The 17,075-nt window shown below is 40.1% G+C and overlaps 1 protein-coding gene across 10 annotated transcripts in view; it reads left to right on the top strand.

Annotated features, from left to right (window-relative positions):
- Nucleotides 1-17,075, top strand: part of TMEM63C (transmembrane protein 63C) — a 97,146-nt gene that overhangs the window by 8,073 nt on the left and 71,998 nt on the right. For 2 of the 10 annotated variants that reach the window (XM_081313354.1, XM_081313353.1), the window contains exon 2: nt 10,070-10,145. The exons of 7 other annotated variants lie outside the window; for them this stretch is intronic. The gene's annotated coding sequence lies outside the window, so the exon portion shown is untranslated. Of the gene's footprint in view, nt 1-2,222; nt 2,238-10,069; nt 10,146-17,075 lie in introns of those variants that run through there. One more of the 10 variants, XM_081313355.1, reaches the window with a different exon arrangement.

Here is a 17,075-nt window from a genome sequence, read left to right as displayed (position 1 = left end):
AGATACAGTGTTATAATATGCTGGTCTTTGACAATAATAAAGGTTTGGTTTGGTTTGTTGGTTTCATTTCATTTTGTTTCATCTGGTTTGGTAGTTATAGAAAGCGTGTTCTGTGATTTTGAAAGCTACTACCTATCAGTGTGGGTCTGGATGGACCAATGGACACAGTATCAGATAGTTATTTTTTAAATTATTAGCTTGTTTAGACTGGAAGTGCTTCTGCTAGTCAAATGATAAGATTTTATCCTGGATGCTAGTTTGTGGGATTCAGAGACCAGTCATCGCAGGGTGTCCCAAAATGTCTGTCTGCCGACGCAGAGTTTATTGTATTTATACAGTTTAACAGGCAGGAAATAACGCACAGCAAAAGCATTGTTTATTGGTGTACTCCCCAGTCAATCTTAGAGAACATCCGAAACATCCAAGCCAGGGCAGAGTCTCTCTTATCTAGTTAGTTCCTGGCACTCCTAATTGGAATGAGCTCATGGACATGTGGATAACAGGATACTAAGGCAGGCAGTTTGCTGCGCACGGTCCCTTCATATCCTTGACCTCCATCTCTACACTAGTTTTATTTTACTTTGTTTTATTAATATCCTGCCTTTCTTTTGGAAGCTTAAGCTTGTATTTCTTCCTCCAGTTTTTCCCACAGTGACTGTGCAGAGTAGTTTGACTGGAGAAAGTGTCTGGCCCGAAGACTCTCCAAGAGTCTCCAAGATCTCAGCCAACATCTTAACCTTTTCATTCCATTTGCTCTCTTTTATTTTTAAGCTAACTTCAGTGTACAGGTAGTTCTCGACTTACAACCACAACTGAGCCAAAATTTTGTCCCATTTTACAATCTTTCTTTCCATAGTTGTTAAGTAAATCACTACAGTTAAATTAGGAACACAATTGTTAAGTGAATTTTGCTTCCCCATAGACTTTGCTGGTCAGAAAGTCACAAAAGGTGATCCCATGACCCCCAGACACTGTAAGCGTCATAAATATGAGTCAGTTTCCAAGTATCTGAATTTTGATCACATGACCATGAGGATGCTGCAATGGTTGTAAGTGTGAAAAACGGTCATAAGTCACTTTTTTCAGTGCCGTTGTAACTTTGAATGTCACTGCTGTAAGTCGAGGCCTACTTGCACCTTATCGTTTATTTTTATATATGATCGCTTTACTTATATGGAGTCTGACTATTTTAAACCCCCTTGGGTTGACTATGGGCTTCAAAGACAAGTGAAAAATATGTTAACTGAAGTGGAGAGAAGAACCTTCTTCCTTTGGTCATAGCTTCTTGCATTCTTACTTGGAAGTGTAAATATGGAGTGCTCGGAGGACTCTTGGAGTCTTGAAATAGATTTACAATATGTGTGGATGAAAACATGCTGATAAATTGGCATTCTCTTTCTTCTCAAAGGTTTAGCATCCAGAAAAGAAAAGACAAAGGAAGTCAAGTCTGGATGTGGTCAGCCCTTGTATCTGATATCAAATGCTGACTCTTCGGTCTAAGCCTTCCTTGACAGAACAGTGATGGGCTAAAGTTTCACTAAGGCAAGGGTAGGCAACTTTGGCTCTTTTATGACTTGTGGACTTCAACTCCCAGAATTCCTGAGCCAGCGTGGCTCAGGAATTCTGGGAGTTGAAGTCCACGAGTCATAAAAGAGCCAAGGTTGCCTATCCCTGCACTAAGGCAATGAGGGCCTCTAAGAGTGCATTTGGATAATTTTACATTATAAAAACTTAGCAAATGTCATGACCCCCTTTGAGCTTATAGGTTCAGGCTTTTCTGCCTCCCTGTCTCAGGCAGTATATGCCCAAGAAATGAATGGGTTCATTTGGAGAAACACGTGTGTGTGTGTGTGTGTGTGTGTGTGTGTGTGTGTACATAAAACCTGCTTTTCTGGATCATATTAAAGGCTCTCCTGATCCATCAGTCAGAGAGCGACAGCAAGACATACGTTGCTTTACTCTTTATTTTTATGACTAGCTGCATCTTCTCTTCAGAAGGACTCTGAGCAATTAAATGCACTGGGGCTGGTTACCTAAACTTCCTTGCAATTTAAATGAAGAAATCTGTGCCCAATTGTAGCCCTTTCTCATTAGCAGCAAGATTACCCTTTGCTTTTAGTTTCCTGCAGAGAACCTGTGACCAGGGATTTGCATGTGACTTTGGGGCCAAATTTAATGTGACCATAAGAAGACTGAGAGATGGGATGGCAAATACAGCAGGAGTGTCAAATACCAATGTATGTATATTTGTATGTGTGTGTATGTATGTATGTAGCTGTATATATAAAGACAGAGACAGAGAGACAGGTTGCTTTTGTTCGTGCAGCTGTCAAAATGTTCATTAAATAATTTTAAATAATAAATAATCTATAGTTAAGTTAACAAGACATTATTGATGATTGATAAAAGCAAAAATATGTTGCCTTCTGTAACACAGTAAAATACCCCTCTGACACCAGGAAGCAGGAACAAATGGTGTCTTCTTCCTCCTGCATGCCTATCACATGTGCTGGTGCAACACCTGTGCACAAGGCAAGGCAGTGCCCCAGCAGGCTTTGGACTCCAGCAGCACCAATAACTTTTTTTGCTCTGATGGGCTGTGCAGAAGAACTCAGCGTTAGGGTTTCAAACCACTGACGTGGACGGAATCCTATCATCTATCTACTCAAGGTCCTTTTGCTTGATGCAGGCACAAATGCCAGTTGCTGGTCCTAACTTCACTACCTTATTTAAATCTAATATTAAAACTCCTGCTATCCACACAAAGTTTCCTTCAGCATTTCTAAGAGTTAAAAGGACAGGAAAAGCATTCCAGATGAATGGAGAGTCATTGATTTGATCTGATTCGATTTGATTTGATTTGATTTGATTAAATTTATATGCCGCCCTTCTCCCTGAGGACTCAGGGCGGCTCACAACCTTAAAAATTAAAAAATGTAAAGTAAAATTTTTTAAAAAGAATTAAACAATAGATGTAATAAATACAAGACAATTTAACCCAGTAAAAAGCCTAATTAAAAAACGTAGTCAGTCCAGGCCCGCTTGTTGGAACAACCAGGTCTTCAGGTCACGGCGGAAGGACCGAAGGTCAGGGGCCGTCTGCAGCTCCGAGGGTAGTTCATTCCAGAGGGTCGGCACGCCCACAGAGAAGGCTCTCCTCCTGGGGGTCACCAGCCGGCATTGCCTGGCCGACGGCACCTTGAGGAGGCCAACTCTGTGGGAGCGAACCAGGCGATGGGAGGTTGACAATGGCAGCAGGTGGTCTTGCAAGTACCCCGGGCCTAAGCCATGTAGGGTTTTAAAGTTTATTACCAGCACCTTGAATCGCACTCGGTGGGTAACCGGAAACCAATGCAGCTCGTGCAGGAGTGGTGTAACATGGGAGTACCGAGATACTCCCATAAGCACCTGCGCGGCCACATTTTGCACCAGTTGAAGCCTCCGGGTGCTCTTCAAGGGCAGCCCCATGTAAAGAGCATTGCAGTAATCCAGGCGAGAAGTGACGAGGGCGTGGGTAACCGTGCATAGGGCATCTCAGTCCAAAAAGGGGTGCAACTGGCGCACTAGGCGAACGTTTACATTGCAGACATGTATTTCTAATATGGACTAATATTAGAGATCTTGAGATCTGAACTCTTCATGCACTACTTGTTCCAGGGGGAGAAAAGTTATGACTTAGGAAAAAACATGTAAGCCTTAACTTGGCAGGAATACAGATTTATGAATTTTGCACAGCTGCCATAGGAGCAGCAAGATTTTGCACCACTGAGCACTTAATGAAGGGATCAGGACTGTCTGCGTTCTCTGTGTTTGCTAAGGGGTCTGGAACAGAGCGTGCTCTTTGGAGTTGCACGTTCTGCTTATGAGCTGAGCTTGTTGCTCTGGTTTTTTTCCATTTTGGAAAAACTGAACAGCATTTTTTCTTTTTTTTCCTGGAACCTACATATGATTGAATCAAGCAGGCAAGCAGAGATGACAACTCAGCTGGGTTGCTTCTTGGCAGGCTGTAAAAGAGGAAAGGCACCAAATGTTATTCTGAATACATTTAGAGCTTTGTCCAGAGAAGCCAAAAGTACCTGGAAGCATGACAGGGCTTCAGAGGAGATGGCTGGGTTGCTGGAGAACAGGACACAGCTGCTGTGGTCAAAGGGAGGCTTTTAAAAAGTGCCTTTCAGTAGCCCAGATATGGTTTCATATTTAAAGGGTAACTATATGACTAGTACACCATATCCAGCTTCTGTGCAACAGGAAGGAATTAGTGCAAAAGATTATTAAGTTGGAGTTAAGTGTGTAAAAGAACAAGAAAGTGTGAAGAAATAAATTAGCAGGCTCGTTTCCCCCATAGATGTTCTAATTCTCAATATTTTAACTGAGATAGGAAGGACAGAAGAAAACAGAATTAGTTCTCATCTTCTTCTGAAGTCCCTGGCGGTTGCCATTCTACTGAGTCACATATCACAGCAATGTTATAGCTGCCCCTTCTTGTTCGTGGCACCTGCCCTGAATCTAGAAGCTGCTTTTCCCGTTACCAGAGTTAAAGCAAGATTTCATTGTCACGCATTAAAATAACCATTAAAAATGATGTAGTGCTTAAAAAGTGCAACACTTTAAGCCTGAAACTGAATGCTGGCTCAGTATTGCTGCTCTTGCGTTAGGAAGGATGGTGAGAAGATACCTGGGGATAGTGCCAGCCTCTCTGGAACTAAGCCACAAATTATAAGTAGGCCTTTCATGAGCTAGCAAAAGCAGCCAAGAGACCATCTCTTGAACTGGTTGAAAGCTGCAGTGTCACCATCACTAAAGGCCGAGGGGGGAGGGAGTCTGGAGGAAAGGCAAAGTACAGGAAAGAAAGCATTTCGAGCTATAAATGCGAAATCAGATCCACAGCCCAATGCGATACATTGCTGATGTGCGCCGCCTGTCTCTTGAATGCTTAGAGCAGGGGTAGGCAACCTCGGCTCTTTTATGACTCATGGACTTCAACTCCCAGAATTCCTGAGTCAGCTGACTCAGGAATTCTGGGAGTTGAAGTCCATGAGTCATAAAAGAGCCGAGGTTGCCTACCCCTGGCTTAGAGGCTGAGCCAGCCCTGTTTGTGAGCTACAGCCATGGAGCTGCAGTCTCTGACAAGTGGATACTTTTATGTTCCTGCTGATTTCAATAAGAGATTTTGAAGCAGATTACTGTACTTCCTCCTACCTCTAAAAGCAACTGTAATGCACTACATGACTTAAAATTACTAAGTAAGTAAGTAAAGAAAGAAAGAAATGGATTTGATCAAGCCTCACAACCAAATATAATCGTAATAGGAGGGTTCATCTGAGTTCTTGCTCTGTGCCTCCATTGGAGATGGTACAAGATAAAACCATGGATGAGTTTAAAATGGTGCAGTGAGCAGATATTTAACAGAAAACGCTAGTAGGGATCATTATTTCATGCCACAGTGATAATGATTAAATATACCAATATGCTGAGCCCTAGTTCACAAAGCAGCCTACAATGACCTCTTAAGTTACTGAATGAGGTTCAAGATGACCTGTGCATAAAGCCACATTTAGCCATGAAAACCGGCTGGGTGAGTTTGGACCAATCGTCAGCTTTCTGCCAAATTTGCATCATAAAGTGATGGTTGCTGGGAAATATTGGAAGAGATGGAGGTATGTATACCCTCTTTCACTGTTGGAGAAAAGACTAAAGGGAGGAGCAAAACAAATGGACAGTGGAAGAGATTTCAATGACACAGAACAGAAAGTCCATCTACTTGGCTTCTAAAGGTAGGTCTTTCTGAGTAGGTCTAAAGATTTAATAGCCACTGTCAAAGTAGGGTTTAAAAGCAAAATAATCCTGAAATGTGCATTAGCATCCTAAGAAGGTTCCCAGTGCAAGACAATTGTTGATGGGGAATGTAGAAGAGACAAAATATTCATGACTTACTACTGTCCGAACAAGTTGTTTTTGAGGGGCATTCTTGATTCAAGCATCCCTGTTCTAAAATCCCACTCTCCCTGTTCTGGGGGAGGGGGAATTCTAGGCTTAGTAAGCTTGTAGTGCCAACTTAAGACTATTTGTTCAATCTTGACTTTGATTAAATTTCACTATGGTCCAATTCCGAAAAGACAGCATCGTCTTCTGATTACAGGCTGAATTATGCTTTAAAAAAATGTTCAGATGGATTGTATTCCTCCTTTGGGATTGTTAAAAAAGAAAGCAAATGAAGGGTAGTCATTTTAGAGAAATAATGTGGGAACTGCAAAAATTTAATTTCCTTCCTTCCTTCCTTCCTCCCTGATTTTAAATCTGTTCCTGCCCACCCCCCAAAATGTGATGATTTTACTTGTTTATTTAATAAACTGATAAACCATTTGCTATATCTAAGGATAGCCTGTTTGAGAACAGGGTACCACATGTACCCACTGAACTCTGAACTCTTTTTCTAAACTTTGTCTAAATATTTTTGTTGACTCACCAAGTAGCATCCTAGTTAGAAAGCTATCATTCCTAGATAGATATAACCTGTCTGTTTAAATTATTCATTTTAACTCATTTTTAGCAGCTCCCTAGATACAATTTTGGTATGGGGCAGCTTATAAATATCTTTTTAATGATTTTATTGTTTGTCAAACTACTTTGTAGTTTAAAAATGTAGAGCAAAAGAAGCATCCATAGACATCTGTTCCTAACCATAAAGTTGCCAAAAGACCAATATGTACATTGTTACACTACAAGGCAAGCTTTTTCCTTCTGTGTTTGTGTTGTGGCAGGTCTTTGTCACACACACACACACACACACACACACACACACACACAGCTCTTACACACACACACGCACACACCTCTTTCATCTTTGAAAGCAGTTTTCCTTGCTTTCAAGCTCTTCAGTTGTGTTTTAAGTACAACTTTCTATCTTTCTTACTTATTTTATACACAACCCATTCCCAAAGGCTGGGGCAATAATCCATCTACCTGAATGGGATATCTGTGGTTCAGCACATTAGATTAATGTAAACTAATTTATTAAAAAAGGAAATTGCATGTCTATTCTTTAGTCTTTGTGGTCCTCACAACTGCAATAAAACATAGCAAAGAAAAAAAAATGCAAACCCCCAGCATTTATCCATCAATAATTTGCTTCAATACTATTTCCCTGCAGAAAAAGTACCAACTAGTAGAAAGAACTGCAGTTATGCAGATTTGGGAAGACATTGTCCGGATTCTGTACAACCATTACATTAGCAGAGGGTTTTAATGATATAGAAAACCCTGCTCAGAAAGGTCTAGAGATGCTTTTCATCAACATTTCTACCTTGGTTGATTAATGAACTAGGCTGCCCGTAGTGTCTTAAGCCTCTCTGTTCTCTCCGTTTTTGTTGTTCTCAGTCCCTATTAATATTTCTGGGAAATTGTTTATGCCCTACTATTTTTGGGCTCTAGGCATTGGTCTCTAAGGAAGAAACTGCAAAACCTCAGGTATAATACTAAGAACATATGAACTAGGCCAGGGGTAGGCAACCTCGGCTCTTTTATGACTCATGGACTTCAACTCCCAGAATTCTGGGAGTTGAAGTCCATGAGTCATAAAAGAGCCGAGGTTGCCTACCCCTGAACTAGGCTGTGGGGAAGCATATGAAAAATATTATTGTAACGGATATTTCTGCTAGGTTTTGCAGGAACAAACACCCTGAACAAAATAACTTAGCTGTTATTTTATTTTCTGCAAAAAAAAATAACAGGAGTTGTTTTTTTAATTCCAGCTGCTTTTTCCCATTCCTGCAAACAGGAATGTTTAAAATGTGCTTAGAATCGGTGTTGAGGCCCTCATGTCTAATAACAATGCTTTGATCTTGGGAGTCCTTTCCCCCAAAGATTTGTCTCCTGGCCGCAGTAGATTTTTTTGAGAACCAAGACAGTTATTCCACATATGAATATGAATGAATTTATGAAACTTATGATTGAATTACATTGGAAATTGGGAGATTTAGTTTGGAATTTTGATAGTTTTGTGGCTTCTAAATATTTTATATGAGTTTATTAACTTCGTCTCAATCCCGCCAAGACTGAGTGGCTGTGCATATCGGCATCTCGGGTCAACCAGACTATTCCATCTCTAACGATGGGGGGTGAGGTGTTACCCCCCGTTGATAGGGCTCGCAACTTGGGCGTCCTCCTGGATTCACGACTCAATTTTGAAGACCATATAGGAGCCGTGACCAGGGGGGCTTTTGCCCAGGTTCGCCTGGTGCGCCAGTTGCGACCCTATCTGGACCGAGATGCCCTATGCACAGTCACTCATGCGCTCGTGACCTCCCGTTTGGACTACTGCAACGCTCTCTACATGGGGCTGCCCTTGAGGACCACTCGGAGGCTTCAACTGGTGCAGAATGCGGCCGCGCGAGTTGTGATGGGGGTCTCCCGATACTCCCATGTAACACCTCTACTCCGCAAGCTGCATTGGCTTCCGGTTGCCCTCCGGGTGAGATTCAAGGTGCTGGTGATGACCTATAAAGCCCTACATGGCTTGGGTCCGGGATATCTGAGGGAACACCTGCTGCCGGCATCAAGTTCCCTTCGTCCAGTGCGCTCCCACAGGGAGGGTCTTCTCAGGGTGCCACCGGTAAGAGATTGCCGGCGGGTAACACCCAGGGATAGGGCCTTCTCAGTGGGGGCGCCTGCCCTTTGGAACCAGCTGCCAGTGGAGCTTAGGACCGCCCCCGACCTCCGTTCATTCCGCCGGGGCCTGAAGACCTGGCTCTTCGAGCTCTCTGGCCCAGGCTGAGGATTAATTTATTTTAATTGGGGTTTTATTTATACAGGGATAAATTTAATCTTTTTTAAACTTGGTTTTTAACTTTTGTATTTTTGGTTTTTAATTACCCTGTAAACCGCCCTGTGTCCTTCGGGAAAGGGCGGTATATAAATGTAATAAAATAAAATAAAATAAATAAATAAATAACTGAAATAAGTGTCAGAATAATTCTTAGGCTAGGACTAGGGAGACCCACACTGAAAAATCTATAGTCTTAAGGCTTATTTGTTGTTTTTAAGCCAATTCCTCCCTTTCGTCTTATCCTACTTCATGAGACTGTTGTGGGGATAAATTTGACCAAGAGTATCATGCATGCCAATTATGAGATATAAATGCACAAAATTGTACTTTTGAGTAGCAAACTCTTATAGTTAATTAGGAAAATTTTTATAATTGAGTTAACTCTGCCTGTACAGCATATTCCTTACCAGCACATTCAATGCTGAAATGATAAACCCAAAATCAATAAGAAAAATAACTGGTTAGTGTTCCCTCCCCTTTGGGAGAGTTTTCTTCTGCAGATATTGATTGGACTCTGATTCCTGCCTGCCTTGAGTCTTCTAGATCCTGAACAGCAACCTGAATGTCAAGGTTATTGGTGTCCTGTGATAAATTGATGCAGCTGCTATATTAATACCCTTCACCAGGAAGAACATGCTGGTACAGCATGTAGAAAACTGTGGCTTTTAATGTGGCTCTAAATGTATGCAGTTCAGAGCTTCAAATGATATTCTTATCATTTCACAGGAAAATATCTGTCTGGACAGTTCTTCAGTCTAGGGAGTAGAAAAGCTACTGTAGTTGTACTGTACAGAGTCCTAACACTTATCTACCCCAGTTGTTGAATATTTTCTCAATTCCAAGACATTTTTTCCCATTGAAAAAAGTTATTCAAATGCTTAAGTTGTTTGTTCCTGTTCCATTGTAGAATGCTTGACCTATCTTGGGTTACATCTTTGATCTTCGATGCTATTTTTATAGAAAGTTATAATGATGGAGTCTGCCTTATTTGGAGAAAACTTACAGCGTTTCCTAAGTTTATGCACATAGTTAAAGTAGAATTCATCTATATATTTCATCATCTTTCCTATCTCATTTGTAGAGTTTATTTTACTGTAAGCTTTTATCATTTTTAATAAAGTATTTAATAATGGCAGTACTTTTAAATAATGTATTTAAAATGGTAGCACTCGTGGCATATTAAAGATGTCATGTTACTGATTGACGTATGCTCATTTTTTAATTTCCCTGCTCTTCCATTTTTAGATGTGAAATCTGAGGATTTTGCTTCTGATTCTGATAACAGCAGCAACAACAACAGCAACAAACTTGTCCAGGCAAGGTATTAGATTGTTTTAAAGCCGGCCTGCCCCAGAATTTATAGGGTAAGGCCAGGAATCACAAGATAGATTGGTAGATGCTTGTCAGTCAACCCACCCATTATTAAGTCATTCATATAAAAAAGGCAGACAGTAGGCCTCCCCATGCCAGCTTCTCCAACAAGTAGCACATAGAGCCAGAATTGCTGTTCCTACCCTTTATCTGGAAATGTCGTGCTTTCTGCTTCATGCTTTATTGTGTCTCTCCAGCAAAACCTCCTGTCAAAGAGTAAGTTTAGATTTGTGCTCTAATTTCTTTTCCTTTTTTTCTTTTTTTGCTTCTGTTTGTTCTGCCTGGTACAGCTCGGAATTGTAGTCTGCTAATTGTGTTTAGCTTAAAAGGGTTTTAAGTGCTGAAAGTATTGATAGACCTTGCTATACACAAATAAAATGAAGCAATAAGAAATGTCTCAGGAGACAGATTGGCCAGGATATTTCGGGCAAATTTCTGGAATTCTCTGCTTGACATACATGTGTGGTTTGATTGGCCTACATTTAAGAAGAGCCCGAGGGTTGTTGTTTTTTTTCCCCTCTTGCTAATTAGCATTTGGGGTACTGACTGCTTTTTACATGGCTTTAAGTTTTCAAATTCATTACTAATTACTGTTAAATCTTTTTTTAAAAAGTCAGTTCCACTTCCATAAAAGGTTCAGTTCAGTGAATGGATAGATAGATGGATAATCTGCCAGAATCGTTGTTTTAACTGTGATTAAGCCAGAGTTTATTACTTCAGTTGCAGTGGTGATCTGTAGCTTAATAAAGAAATGCTAAATCAATGCTGAAAGAGAGGCCTGGGGGAGTAGCCTTCAGTCCCAAAATTCATTCTAACTTTATCACCAGCCCTTATTAAGCTGGGGGGAAAATCGAACAGTGAAGATTTTGCTTGCATTTTTGCAGAGTTTTGGGCACAGGAACCCCCACGCATTCCATCACTCAGACCTATTTCATAATGCCTTCTCAATATCACAGAAGAATGATGGTTTGAAGCGTAATAGCTCCCCTTCACTGCATCATTCAGAACTGGTGGAAATAAAGAGGACTGCAAATTGGCTTCAAATACCTTTTGAAACATTGTAGGTTAAAGTGAAGTGGAAGTAGCCTCTGCAACTTCTTTCCTGTTAAATTGAGTTTTTCTTTAGGACAATAGCCAGTCTGAATGGAAAATCTTGGCATTATACTCAAACACCTTTGAGTGGCAGTAGGATGGAGAAGGCTGTTCTGAGATAATTTAATAGAGAAATAAATAACCAAGTTTGTGGATATTAAAATTATCTACTCTAGAATGGATTCTATAGTGAGAGTTTACTTTATGGATAAATATTAGTCCTTCTTAAAACAAGCAACGAATGGAAGAAAAGCACATCTTGAGAATGACTGGAATGAGAGATGGTTTGGTCTGGGCATCTCACTATGGAGAAAATGCAACAAAATAAATTCTGCAGTCTTTTTTTTATTGAAAAGTTTTACAGTACATTTTAAACATAAATTGACCTCCCCATAAAGCCCACCCTTCCCTCCCCCCCCCACTTCCCAGAGCTGAATACAGGGCATTGCCTCTAACAAACTTAAACTAGAGTATGCTAACTATCTATGAATACACTTTAAATCCTATCGCACTTTAACTCCCCTTAGACATTGCTAAATAATAATGCATCTTATTAAATTCTAATACTCATTCATATGCTAAATGAAACTTTTTAGTCCCATATTTATTCTGAATGTAGTCAATCCATCTTCTCCATTCCGAAATGTATCTTTGTTGCGATTGATCTTTCAAATATGCTGAAATTTTTGCCATTTCTGCTAGGTTTGAAACTTTTAGAGTCCACTCTTCTATAGTAGGCAGATCCTCCTCCTTCCAATATTGCGATACCAAAAGTCTTGCTGCCGTTATTAAATTCAACATCAATTTATTTTTTATTTTATTTATTTTATATTTTATATTAATATTTCTATACCGCCCTTCTCCCGAAGGACTCAGGGCGGTGTACAGGGCAAGAATAAAAAACATAAAGTTACAAAAATTAAAAAGTAATTAAATACATGCCCATAAAAAACAATAAATACATTAATAAAACCCCCAATAAAATGATAATAAAAAACCCCACCAATCCCACCCTCAGGCCAGGCCGGCTTGTTCGAACAGGTATGTTTTCAGATCGCGGCGAAAGGAGCGAAGATCGGGCGCCGTCCGGAGCTCAACCGGTAACTGGTTCCATAACTCTGGGGCGCCCACAGAGAAAGATCTCCCCCTGGGGGCCACCAATCTACATTCTCTGACCGGTGGCACCCTGAGGAGTCCCTCTCTGTGGGAACGCACAGGGCGGAGGGAAGTTGACGCCGGCAGCAGGTGTTCCCTAAGGTACTCCGGCCCCCTGCCATGTAGGGCTTTAAATTTAGTTTCTATAACAGTACAATCTGTAATAATACCCAACAGAAATAACTGCGGAGAAAACCTTATCTTTTTCTTAAATATCTTCTGCATATTCCACCAAATTTTAATCCAAAAAGCTTTAACTTTTTTGCAAGTCCACCATATATGATAGTACGTTGCATCGTCACAACCGCACCTCCAACATTTAGGTTGATAATTTGGGTACATACATGCTAATTTTTTGGGATCTAAATGCCATCTATATGTTTGGGCAAGTAAAAAACCTCGGGTTAAAGCTAAGATAATGCAAGGACCAAAGGCAGAGGGAGGACTTGGGCTCCCTAATTGGAAGTATTATTATGTTGCGGTGTTGTTAGTTTGGATAAGGGAGTGGATGACTCTCCAAAATAGGCAGTTGTTAGCGTTAGAGGGACATGATCTATCCCAAGGGTGGCATGCTCATTTGTGGCGGGAGTCAGGAAGCCCACCGAAATATTTTATTAGGCATTATTTGCGTAATATATTATTAGGGGCTTGGTCGTTAGGAAGAAGTTTTATACGAGGACTCCGTATTGGCTGTCGCCGATGGAAGCATTGACCTACCCTAATGTGTTTAACCCAGAAAAAGGGTGATTTATAAAGAATTATTGCATTCAAATGGAAATCTAAATCGCAATTGCAGGAACAGGGTATCCAGGTAGATTGGTGGGCGTATATGCAGCTTCGCAGTCGGTTTATGAAGGAGAAAGTGGTGCCAGGGATTACTAGAGAAGCTCAAGGATTCGATAAGATTCTTTTCGGGAAAAGTGAGAAGTTGCTGGCAAAATGTTATTCTTTACTGTTGGATATGGACGGGTTAAATGAGCTTACAGAGGGCTTTAGGGGCGCCTGGGTAAGGAATCTGGGTTACCAAATTGATTGTGATAAATGGTGGTCCATTTGGGAGAAAAATGTTAGGCTAACGAAATCTACTGCGTATAAGGAGAATGTTTATAAGATGATGTTTTGTTGGCATCTCCCTCCAGCTAGATTGGGTAAAATGTTTTTGGGTGTGTCCCCAGCGTGTTTTAAGTGTGGAGAAAGAGAGGGCACCTATTATCACCAGTGGTGGACCTGCGGCGAAGCAAGGAAGTATTGGCATCGGCTTCATATATGGTTGAATGAGATTTTAGGACATTCTGTTAAGTTGACTCCTGAGACGTTTTTGTTAGGCTTAAAACCAGACAATCTGAATAGATCTGCATGGTATTTGATGTCGCATTTGTTAACGGTGGCACAGATTTTATGGGCTCAATATTGGAAGAATTCTGTTAGTCCTCCAAAGGATCTGTTAATCAAGAAATTTATTGATTGTGCGGAATCGGACCATTTGACCATGCTGTTGAAAGATAAGGGGGATACAGATTATTATTTATCTTGGAGACCGTGGTATGAATGGTTGACAAAAAGGGATGGTTACGGGAAGGATTGATTATACAATGTAACAGCAACTTGTCTAAATCATTAGAATGTTTATTATTATGTTTTGTATTTTTTTAAAAGAATTTTAATAAGCACTGCGATGTATTGTTATGATGTAGTTGTGGATGATTTCAATAAAATATATTAAAAGCAAAAAAAATAAAATAAATGCCATCTATAAAACATTTTATAAAAGTTCCCTCTTAAATTTTGTGCCTGTGTAAATTTTACATTTCTGACCCAGATTTTTCCCCAAGTATCCATCATTATTGGCTCCTGAATATTCTGGGCCCATTTTATCATACAGTCTTTAACAAGTTCCGTTTCTGAATCTATTTCTATCAATAAATTCTGCAGTCTTTCAAGAGAACATTTAGGATAGAGACTGTAGGTCTTCATGTATCACAATAAATAAGGGCAAAGTAATATCAGGGCATTTCAACTTTTATGGTACTCTATGGCAGACCTGGAAGTGATTACTTTGGGGAAACAGGAAGTATCAAAAGGTTTCAGATTATCTTAGTAGGCTGCAACAAATGCAGTGGGTTTTTAAGAGATTACAGTTGTTAATTGATAAGGTGTTTATATAGGTAGTCCTCAACTTGTGACCACAACTGAGCCCAAAATTTATGTTGTTAAGTGAGACATTTGTTAAGTGAGTTTTGCCCCATTTTTACAACTGTTGTTAAGTGAATCATTGTAGTTAAGTTAGTAACTTAACTTAAGAGAATCTGGCTTCCCTATTGACTGCTTGTCAGAAGATCACAAATGGTGATCACAGAACCCCGGGACACTGCAACGGTTGTAAGTACGAACCAGTGCCAAGCATCTGAATTTTGATCATATGACCATGGGGACGTTGCAATGGTCTTAAGTATGGGAAATGGCCATAAGTCACTTTTATCAGTGTCGTTGTCACCTTGAACAGTCACTAAACGAACTGTTGTAATTCAAGGACTATCTGTACTCTGTCTCTCACTGTAACTTGCAACGGTATAACCAGCTTGCCTTCTCTTCCCTTCCTCCCACCTTTCCAGTTTAAACCGTATATTAGCCTAGCTCAGGGGTAGGCAACCTTGGCTCTTTTATGACTCGTGGACTTCAACTCCCAGAATTCCTGAGCCAGCATGGCTGGCTCAGGAATTCTGGGAGTTGAAGTTCACGAGTCATAAAAGAGCCAAGGTTGCCTACCCCTGGCCTAGCTACTTTAGGCATCTGATGAAGTGAACTCATGAAAACTTACTTTAATAAAATGTGTTAGTGGGAAAAGGAGCTACCAGATAGCTCTTTTTCCAACTAACAATAGTTTACTTAATGCTAATCATGGGGGAAAGAAAGCAAACTGGGGGATATTGTGCAGATGATCAAAACAAATTGCAGCTTTCAGTCGCTGGCAACGACTAGAAAGAGCCTCATCACCTTCAACACAGCAGAAGTTGAGTGACCCAAAGAAGCAGCAGAGATTCCTGTAGTTGTGATTGTTTTTTGTGATGAATTGTAAGTACAGAGTGACCCAATTTTGACTAGGTCCAGTGCACCCAGATGAAGGAAGCTTGTCACTTCTTTCCAGTCCAGTTAAACTGAACAACTAATTTTCCTTTGCACTTGCAGAACTGGACAAATAAAATAGATACACGGAGTTCCATACCAATAAACAATAATATGGCTTAACAATGGCTAGCTATCAATCATTTTAACATTTTTTCATGATACATCCATTTTGCACATATAGGCAGTCCTCAGCTTAAGATCACAAAAGAGCCCAAAATTTCCAGTGGCAAGCAAGGCAGTGAGTTTTTATGACCTTTTTTTTGCAAAAGTTGTTAAGTGAATCACTGCAATTGTTAAATGAATCTGGCTTCCCCCATTGATTTTGTTTGTCAGAAGCTGGCTGAAAGGTTACAAGTGGTGATCACATGATCCTGGGACAGTGCAACTGTTGTAAATACATGCCAGTTGCCAATTTTGATCACATGACCATGGGGATGCTGCAACAGTCATAAGCAGGTAAACTGATCATTAGCATTTTTTTCAATGCTATTGTAACTTCAGACAGTCACTAAATGAATGGATTACCTGTAATTCTAATGTGCTAGTTAAGTCAAAGATTACCTGCAATTCTAAAGTGCTAGTTAACAAATCTTGCTGTAGCCTGCCATGGAATTCACATCTACTCTGCTAGTGTTATTGTTAAAACTCACCGCCCTGAGTCCTTCGGGAGAAGGGCGGTATATAAATTAAATAAAATAAATAAATTAAATAAATAAATAAAAGCCCAAACTATTTATTTGGACAATGTAGGTGTAATATTGCTCTGTTTTTGTTATGTATGCAAAAGATTCCAAAACCGATACCAGACTGAGTACCATATGAATAGAATTCAAACCATAAATCAATTTCTGCTTTATCTTAATAGTGTAGCCTGCTCTTTAGGGCATGTATAAAATTGTTACTGGTGGGGAAAAAATAAAGTTACAAAGTATGGTGATCCAACACCATATGTAATAAACCAACCGCAATATAATGTGGTTTCAACATGTTCTTTGTACTTAGCTATTTTGGATTTCAAACCATAGTTTATAGCTTTTAAATAAATATTTTGACTTATCCAATAAAACATGGTTAAATGCATGTGTGAACTCAAGTGTTATCTTTAAATTAAGATTACTGACAAGTTGTCAAAAATTATAAGCCAACCGTATCCAACCACAGAAAGACAAAGGCACCCACAAGTTGATCTTATCTCATAGGCACAACTATGTAGGTTTATTAACAGCAGTTGGACAATGCCTTGACAATGCCTTTAAGGAAGGATTTAAATTTCTCAGTCTAATTAGCTAGCAACATAATGCCAGCTGAAACATTTTGCATTGCGTACCAGTATTTCCAGTGAGCTAGGCAGTGCTTTCTGTCAATGCCAATATTATTTGCTACACTTTGTGGTGATGCAGAAGAATAATTAGCTAATGCTTAGCTGTGTACGCATAGACAGGACAGTGCCAAGCAAATATCAAGTTGCTGCAATTCTGGGAAGGGTGTGTGCACACTAATGATACTG

This window comes from Vipera berus (genome assembly GCF_964194415.1).
Source record: "Vipera berus genome assembly, chromosome: 1".
NCBI lineage: Eukaryota > Metazoa > Chordata > Lepidosauria > Squamata > Viperidae > Vipera > Vipera berus.
Note: the sequence above shows the minus strand (reverse complement) of the source record. Positions and strands in the feature narration are given on the sequence as shown.